This window comes from Pteropus vampyrus, unplaced genomic scaffold (genome assembly GCF_000151845.1).
Source record: "Pteropus vampyrus isolate Shadow unplaced genomic scaffold, Pvam_2.0 Scaffold421, whole genome shotgun sequence".
Taxonomy (NCBI): Eukaryota; Metazoa; Chordata; class Mammalia; order Chiroptera; family Pteropodidae; genus Pteropus; species Pteropus vampyrus.
The window spans coordinates 120,635-129,583 of record NW_011889202.1 but is presented as its reverse complement, the minus strand read 5'-3'; the positions used below and the strand labels follow the sequence as shown (position 1 = coordinate 129,583).

General features: G+C 36.5%; 1 pseudogene; it reads right to left on the bottom strand.

Annotated features, from left to right (window-relative positions):
• Positions 1-255: 255 nt before the first annotated feature.
• On the bottom strand, positions 256-401 carry LOC111732051 (annotated as a pseudogene).
• Between the last annotated feature and the right edge of the window lie 8,548 nt (positions 402-8,949).

The following is an 8,949-nucleotide window of genomic DNA, read 5'->3' as shown; positions in this document are numbered from 1 at the left end:
TTCCCCAGGGCTGAAGTAGGCAGGACTGTGGAAGAAAGATTTATCATGAAGTAGGGAAAGCAATTAATTGCTACAGATGCCACTTTCTAGTCTAAACTCAGAAGCCATTCCATTCCAGTCCCAACTGTTCACTACACTCTCCTTTCCCTCATCTCCTGACCAGCATATACATTCAAATACAATTATGCTATTTAATGCAAAACCCAAATTCCTTTTTTGAAGAAGTCTCCAAATCCAGTTTTTTTTTTTTTTTAACACCTACAGCACCTGGTCTTCCTAGGCGGTCTCCCATCTAACCAGGCCTGACTCTGCTTAGCGTCTGAGTACTAACCAGGCCTGACCCTGCTTAGCGTCTGAGATCAGATGGGATCAGGCTTGTTCAGGGTGGCATGGCTGTAGACCAGGTCCCGTTTTAATAATAACAGTAATTACCATAAAGATAGTTACCATATATATGCCTTACTGTTAAAATGTACAGCTGAAACTTATTGGATTTTGTTAACCAATGTCACCATAAAAATAAATGAATGAATGAATGAATGAATGAATGAATAAATAAATAAATAAATAAATGATTTTTTTAAAAAAAGATAGTTACCATTTATGAAGTATATAGTATATGCCTGGTTTTATTAAGAACTTTTAAATATATTGCCTGATTTAATTTTTACCATGATACTCTGAGGTAGATATTATCATCCTTACTTGATATTATTAAGCCATGTGCATTGGTTTCCTGTGTCTGTTGTAATAAATTACCACAAAATTACTACCTTATTGTCTTATAATTCTGGACACCAGAAGGCTGAAATCAGTATCACTGGACTGGAATTGAGATGTTGGCAGGGCCATGCTCCTTTGGGAAGAGCTAATGGAGAATCATTTCTTGTCTCTTCAGTTTCTGGTGGCTTCCAGCACTCCTTGTCTCGTGCCCACATCACTTCAGCTTCTACCTCCATGGTCACATCTCCTTCTTGTCTTCTGTCTGTCATCTGCCTCCTTTATATAAAGATACATGTGGCCACATTTAGGGCTTATCTGGATAATCTCCCCATTTCAAGATCCTTAATCTCACTTGCAAAGGTAGGAGTTACAAGAAGATAAGCAGGTAGTAAAGTTCCAGCGGTCAATAGCACACACAAAAAAGAGACATTTACTTGGAAGTAGATGAGTCAAAAAATAAAGAATTTCATCCTCTTTAATCCTCCCAGAATCCTGTTGTACCTGTTCCTAGCCTCCACCCTGCTGCAGCCTATACTATAAGACCTAGAAACATGTCCAGTAGTTTATAGCTAGAGGTGTACTTACCTGTGCAAATGTATTGGAAAAAAAATTTTGGTTAGTGATATAGGTTAAATTGTGCTCCCCCCAAATCTATGTTGAAGTCCTAATCCCCAGTACCTCAGAATCTGACCTTATATTAAAATGGGGTTGTTGTATATATAGTTAGTTAACCCATTTCCTGTTTAAGAAAAAAAAGTGCAGCTTGCTGTCGGTGTTAATTTAATTTTACATAAACACACTCTTTGAGGCTGAAGCAAATCTGACTGGTTTTCAATGTGAAAATAAAATATAAATGTGCTATTTTTCTTCTTCGATATTTCTATGTGACAAATCATTTAACAGATATATCAATATGAGCTTATCTATACCTTCTTGATATAAGGAAAAACCTAGTAATTAGGAAAATGATTATACTTCATTAATCTGATAAATTATATTAATTTGAAACCTGTAGTAAATGGCTTTGTTAGCTATCAGACAAAACTATGTCGATAAAAGTCAGAAATTTTTTAAAAGTACTTTCCTCAAAAAAAAAAATAAAAACTGTCCTTGGAGTTTTTCTAAACAGAACTTGTCTCTAATCCTAATGTAACAGGAATGTATATGATGATCAGTATTTAATACTTTTTTTCACAGGTAAATTTCAAAGTACAGAACAACACAAAGCAGAACATCATATTCCACACAAAAACTATATGTTTCTCTCTGGATTTTCTCACCATCCTTGTCATTGTCTGAGCAGCTAATTTTGAAGCGACCCGTTAGAATCTTTCCCTGATGTTGGTGGTGTGCTCTTGGGGAAATATCTTCCAGACAGGCAGAGACATGTGATATCTTCATAGCATGGATGACCTCGAAGACGTTGCTGCCCTGGCTGGTGATGCTTTTCCAGCATGCTTTCTATCAACGTCAGTCTGAAGTTTACATGGCTGATCGAGTGCTCAGGATGGTCCTTCTTGAACAGGATGGAGGAGTTCAGTACTGTAATGTTTAGAAGGTGGCTAAAGAATTTCTTATACCAAAACTTGTGCCTTTTGCGCTCAGTTGGATAAGTGAGCATCCAATCAGCCGAGTCCACTGCTTCCATATTCTCGTTATAGTCTACACTGACACATGGCTTCTTAGTTTTCTTTCCATTTCTTTTGTCTACTTCAGTCACAGTATCATTGTGGATGTTGACAACACTGTCACCTCCTTCTTGTCACACCATTTCAGTGCCCTAAGTTCACCACAGAATCTGGCTACAGTGCCCCCTTTGCAATCCTTTTTTCCAGATCATTTGGCATGTGTTCTGTTGAAATGAGCTGTCCCAACTGTATCAGTCCTGTTTTGATGTAACTCTCTGAAAAGCATGGGAGATGGATGACAAACTTTGGGGGTGAGGTTAGTATTGTAATCCACGAGTTATCTTGGGGTAAACACTGCAGCCGCAAGTGCCACCAGCGAGTATTCTCGGGGCAAATGGGAAATGGGAAATGGGTTACATTATGAGTACTGAAGTAGGATAGGACTTAATCCAGTATAACTGGTATCCTTATAAAAAGGACACATAAAGAGAGAAACACACAGAGGGAAGACGATGTGAAGACACAGGGAGAACACAAGCAGGAATGCCAAAGATTGCCAGAAACTACCAGAAGCTAGAAGAGACATAAAAAAGATTTTCCCTCACAGCTCGCAGAAGAAACTAACCTTGCCAACACTTTAATCTCAGATCTCTATCCTTCAGAGCTGTGGGACAGTCCATTTCTGTTGTTTTAAGCCACCCAGTTTGTGGCACTTCGTTATGACAGCCCTACCAAACTAACACAATTAATGTAGGTTTAAATTCTATAGCAAACAGACCCCCAAGCATATCGTCATTTAAACACAATAGGAGTTTATCTCTCGCTCATGTGACAGTCCAAGGTAGGTATTTCTGGTGTGAAGATGTTTCTCTTCTATGTGGTGTTTCAAGGACCGAGAGACCTTCCATCCTCTAATTTTTCCATTATTCATCTCATCTTCTTTTGCAGATAGCTAACAAAAGGAGGAAAGCATGGAGGGGCACACCCAGTTCTTAAAAAATGTTGACCCCAAAATGTGATACATAATTTCTACACACTTCCTAATGGTAAGAACTCAGTTACATGACAAATTTAGCTGCAAGGGAGGCTGGGAAATGTAGTTTATCTGTGTGTGCAGGATGAAGAGGAGACTAATTATTAGTGAAAAGTCAGCAGTCTCTGCTACATGTTTCATCAGGAAATAGGCAGATTATGGTTCAAAGTTTCTGGATCTGGCCTCAGAACTTCATTCCTAGAGTTAGTCTCCCTTTAATAAGATTGATATATAAAGAATTTGGAAAAAAAAACTCAAAAAACCTCCAAAAGAAATTGTTCTTTAAGAATTCTGGCTTTCTATTTGATCCATTCTTTTGATAAAGACTTTCTGAGCACTTACTAAAGTTCTTGACTTCATAGACTTTACGTTCTAATAGTAGGAGCCAAATAATAAATCAATAAACATGGAATATGTCAGGTGGTGGTAAGTACTGTGCAAAAAAAAAAAAACAAGAAGATAGGGAATGACATAATAATATTTTAGATATGTTGCTCATAAAAGTTGTCTCTGGCAAGGTGACATATGTCTGGGAAAAAACAGAGTGAGCCAAGTAGATGCCTTGGAGAACATTCCAAGGATAAAGAATACTACATGCAAAAACATGGTATGTGAGTACACTTAGGATGTTTGAGGAATAGCAAGGAACTGAAGTGGCACTCCAAGAGGATAAGATGTAGGATATGAGGTCTGAGGGATACCTAGGGGTCAGACCAAGATAGATCACAAAGGCCATGTTAAGGGTTTGAAAACTAGTGTAAGTGTAATGGGGAAGCTATTGATGAGCTTTGAGCTGAAAGGTGGCATGTTTTGACCTATTTTAAAAAGCTATTTTAAGATACTGTGTGAAGAAGAAATTGCGGGGGCACAAGGATGTAAGCAGAAAGACCAGTTAGAAGCTATGACAATAAGCCAGGTGAGATATGATGACAGATCAAGACAGGATGGTAGTAGGAGACCTGGTGAGAAGTGGTTGCACTTAGGGCATGTTTTCAAAGTGCGGTGTGATGGATACTAAAGTGTTCTATCTAGATCCCCTTTTCAGGGCCAATACACTCATTTCTCAGCTACTGGGAAGGAATATAGATTTCTGAAGGCTCATAGTTGTGTCCTCTACAGAAAATTTCCGTCAAACTCATGGAATTACTTTGCCCAGGGTCGCAACCCATTCCAGAGACCAGTCGGCAGACAACGCCTAGGAGATGCAGGATACAAGGCCCTTCATCCCCTGATATGTACATTTTACCTATTCAATTTCCCACTAGATTATTTCAAACTCTCCACTAATATAACAAGTACAGGACATGGTTCCATACTGTAGTGGTCAGCACATCTGCTTTACATGCAGAAGGTCCTCAGTTCACACCGCAGTGGAGCCACAGTCCATGGTCTATGGCTATGCCACCCTAAACAAGCCCGATGTCTGATCTTGGAAGCTAAGCAGGGTCGAGCCTGGTTAGTACTTGGATGGGAGACCACCTAGGAAGACCAGGTCCTGTAGGCATAAATAATAATAGTAAATAAATAAAAAATAACACGTACAGAACTACTTTGTATATGCTCTCTGAAGGGACTGTGTAGGAACTACTTTGAGATATATATCCAGTAGCTAAATTTCTATATTTCAACAGTTACTTTAAATTATGCCAAATTGCTCTATAGAATAACAATATTATTACAATAAACTACCTTTTCATCAGCAATGCCTGAGCGTTCCTATATTTATATATTTCTGTCAATAATTAGTATTATCCTGTTTTCTAATTTTTGCCAGGCTAACAGGTATAAAGTAATATATATATCCTTGCTGTTCTGTGTTCTGATGACTATAGAGTTTTTCAAAAAATTCAAAATGGATTTTGATTAGGATTGAAATTTATAGATTGAGCTTTGATTGGACAACCTTGTCCCATGCATGGGCAAAGTCTCTGAAAGTAGGTGAAAACTGAGGGGGGAGAAAACATTGTCTTTGGTTGTTTTAAGGTAACTGTACAAAGCAATATCAATAATGGAGTGAGGAATTAATCCAGTTTTCAAAATTGAATAGAGGAAAAAACCTGAAGTACCAACATGTCAAAAGTTACCAAAGGTATAGGAGCCTCTGTTAAATGACACAGTCACCGAATTTGCAGTGATGAACCACACTGTCTAGTAAAAATAAAGGAGAATACAAAACTTAGAAGGATCTAAATTTATCAATGGCTTGTTAATAATAAAAGGAAAAAATGAACACTCGATTCTTCTAATAAAAGGTGGAAAAAAATGAACAGAATAATAAGGAAAATTGAAAGTGCCAATTGGTAGAAATACTTTGCAGTTTAGATAGGTCCATGAAGTCAAAGCTTAACAGCTGAAGACCATTTGAAATAAAAGAAAATGTGCATTGCTTATCAGGATAAATACTATGAATTGGGTTACTGTATTCATTTTTAGCATGGATTTAAAACTTTAGAATGAAGTAAATTTATACTCCGAAATAATATTTCAATCAAAATCATAGCATTATTGTGTCAAGTTGATCAATAAATACATTGTCATAATGTATCTAATATTTTTATCAGATTCATCACTGTGACTCTCCAATAGGTACTCTGCCTCTCCTGATCAAGGTCACGTGGAAGGCAGGAAAATATCATTAGTACAATCAAATCAGCTCTTGCCATTTATGTGTCATTTAGATCTTGTCTGATAAATTCCAATGGAGCCTTGAGAGTCTTACAGGATATTTGCAGGAAAGGGTGTGGTACTGTCCACTGCAATAAACCTTCCCAACTTTAAGTACCCTTGGGGCCAGTTATATTTTTACTAAATATTTTGTGATTATTTTTCTAGAATATATAAGAATGTTCTCACTTAACTTTTATAATGATCATAACTAGCAAGATATTCTTCACTGTTCTAAACCTTATATTTCAGTATAAATATCATGAGTGAGCATGAATCATATTCTAGAGAAAAACTTGGGACTCTCAGTTATATTCCCTTTCTAAAACCTGCTTCTAAACTACGTTTATTTTTACTAATGGAGAGAAATACTGATAGGCGAATTAAGGTTATAAAGAAGTCTGTTTCCTAACTCCAAAACCCACATTGATTAATGATAGGAGACCTAAAATTATTCATGGCAACATGACTATTTCATGGAGCAGAATCGATTTCCTAAGATTTCTAAAAATCTTTATCAGAAGTCTCTGTTTCAGGACCAAAAAGAGAAATATGTTCTCCAAAGCAATTATATAGGATGTCCCACTTCGAGTTAGTCCACTTCTGGCTTCCATATGCCGACAAACTCTAATCAAAACATACTTGAAGTCTTCATTTTTTTCCCCACTATAAAGAAATCTCACTTCCCTGCCTTTGGACCTCTGTCCAATACAAGTGATGGTGGCTGAGCCCCTTGCTACAGCAAGCTCTGAATAAATATCCTCTGCTTGTTCTCATTTAGGGGGTCTCCATTATTTCTACAAGGTAATGAGTCTTGATTTGGTCCCCCCATATAAAGTGGGGTACTTTTTATTTAATGCCTTTTACTGCAAAGGAAAATAAATCTTACATACCCTAGCCTACTTCAAGATCCAGATGCATGGTTCAGTTTCACTTACGGAGAGATATTTATCTTGTTTCTGAGCACAGATATATTGTTTTCATTTCTCTTTTTCTCTTTGATCACTTATTTATTCTATATATGTATCAGGAATAGAGGACTTCAAAGTATGAACATGTGATATCATCTTAAATAGAAGTTCTACATTTATTCCATAACATTATTTTTTTACATCTGACAGTAATAGACAACAGGCAGAATTCATGGCTGCCCTATTTATATGAGATAACATATAGATAATTATTATCATTATATTAATGAAGGTACAAGATGCTGACATTTTCTCAATAACTATTACATTGGTGGTAATAATCATGAAATAATGACAAATGGTATGTGTTCAATGACCACTTTAATATGATGGAATATGATTTCTTCAATTGATCAATCATAAAAAAGGAAATACAGAGCTGTGAATAAATAATCTATGCAAAATAATTACTGTGTAAAAGTCAATGTAAAACTTACAATCAGTTTTAACCACAAAATGGCTGACAAATTCAACACAGACAGAACCTCAAAGAACTCTTAACGTCAGCAAAGGAGCATGTAGAATACTCTGACATTGAAAGATATCAGTGGCCTAACTCACAAAAAAAAGATGAAATATTGTCATTTGCAACAACATAGATAGATCTTGAGAGTATCATGCTAAGTGAATTAAGTCAGATGGAAAAGGACAAGAACCATATGATTTCACTCATATGTGGGATCTAAAATAGAAAGCAACAAACAAGCAAACAAAACAAACAAACTCGTAGACACACAACAGTCTGGCAGTTACCAGAGGCAAAAGGAGATGGGTGGAGAATGAAGAGGGTAAAATACATGGTGACGGAAGGAAATTTAACTCTAGGTGGTGAACACACAATGCAATATACAAATGTTGTATTATATAATCATACACTTGAAACTTATATAATGTTATTAATCAATGTCACCCAATACATTTAATTAAATAAAAAATGAAATTAACAAAAGTTACCAGTGGGAATGACATTAGGTCTTTGTGTAAATTCCTTGTAAAATTAATAAGAAAATCTCTCATAACATTTTAAATACAGTACTTTTGTAGAGGAATATTAGTTAAATATGCAAGAAGCACATGTATGTGTGTATGTGTAAGGAAGCTGGAATGGGGAGAAGAAAGAACATCAACACATGAAACTATTAAAGAGGAGATTCAGTACACATGGATGATTTTTCTTGCAAACTCCTCACTGAGATCTCCCACCACAAAAGAGAGCAGTTGTTTAAATGTGACAATCACTTTTCCCACCAGGTCACTGAAGCTGAAAATCACAATGAGAAATAAATTCCAATGTCCTAAGGCTTTGTTCACTGTTAAAATGCAAGTCCCAGGAAATCTTTACACTGTGAAAGCAATGAAAAGAACTTAGAAATTTTATTTAACCCCTCTGAGCCTCAGTTTCTTAAACTATAAAATAGTAATTATGCTACCTGCCTAACGAGGAAGTTGTGTATCGAATTACATGGCTCGCTTTTATATTTTCTGTAACAGAAATTGTGATGTATCCAAAATAACTGGCATGTATACTATAAGGGTGGTTAGTTAGGTTATGATGTACCCTGATCAAGAATTCACTACAAAGGAGATTATTAAGCACCTCCAATATGGATATAAATATCTACACCCCAAGAGCATGTTAATCGCCATGAGGGATTAACAGAGATAATTTTTTCATTGGTGAAATAAATGGTGTTCAAGAAGTGTAGGTGGTTAGGACACTGCTTACGTCCCACTGCCCTTGCACAAATAAGGTTTAAAAATCTGGGAAGCCCAGCAGCCTAACAGTTTTGATGCAGTCCTTAAGGTCTAAAGACCCACTGGTCCACTGATTCTGTGTCACTTTATTTCATGTAACACTCTTCCCTGAACTAACAAAGCTGGCTGATCCAGCTATCAAGTAATAGCCAAACGAACTGAGGGCAGAGAGCAG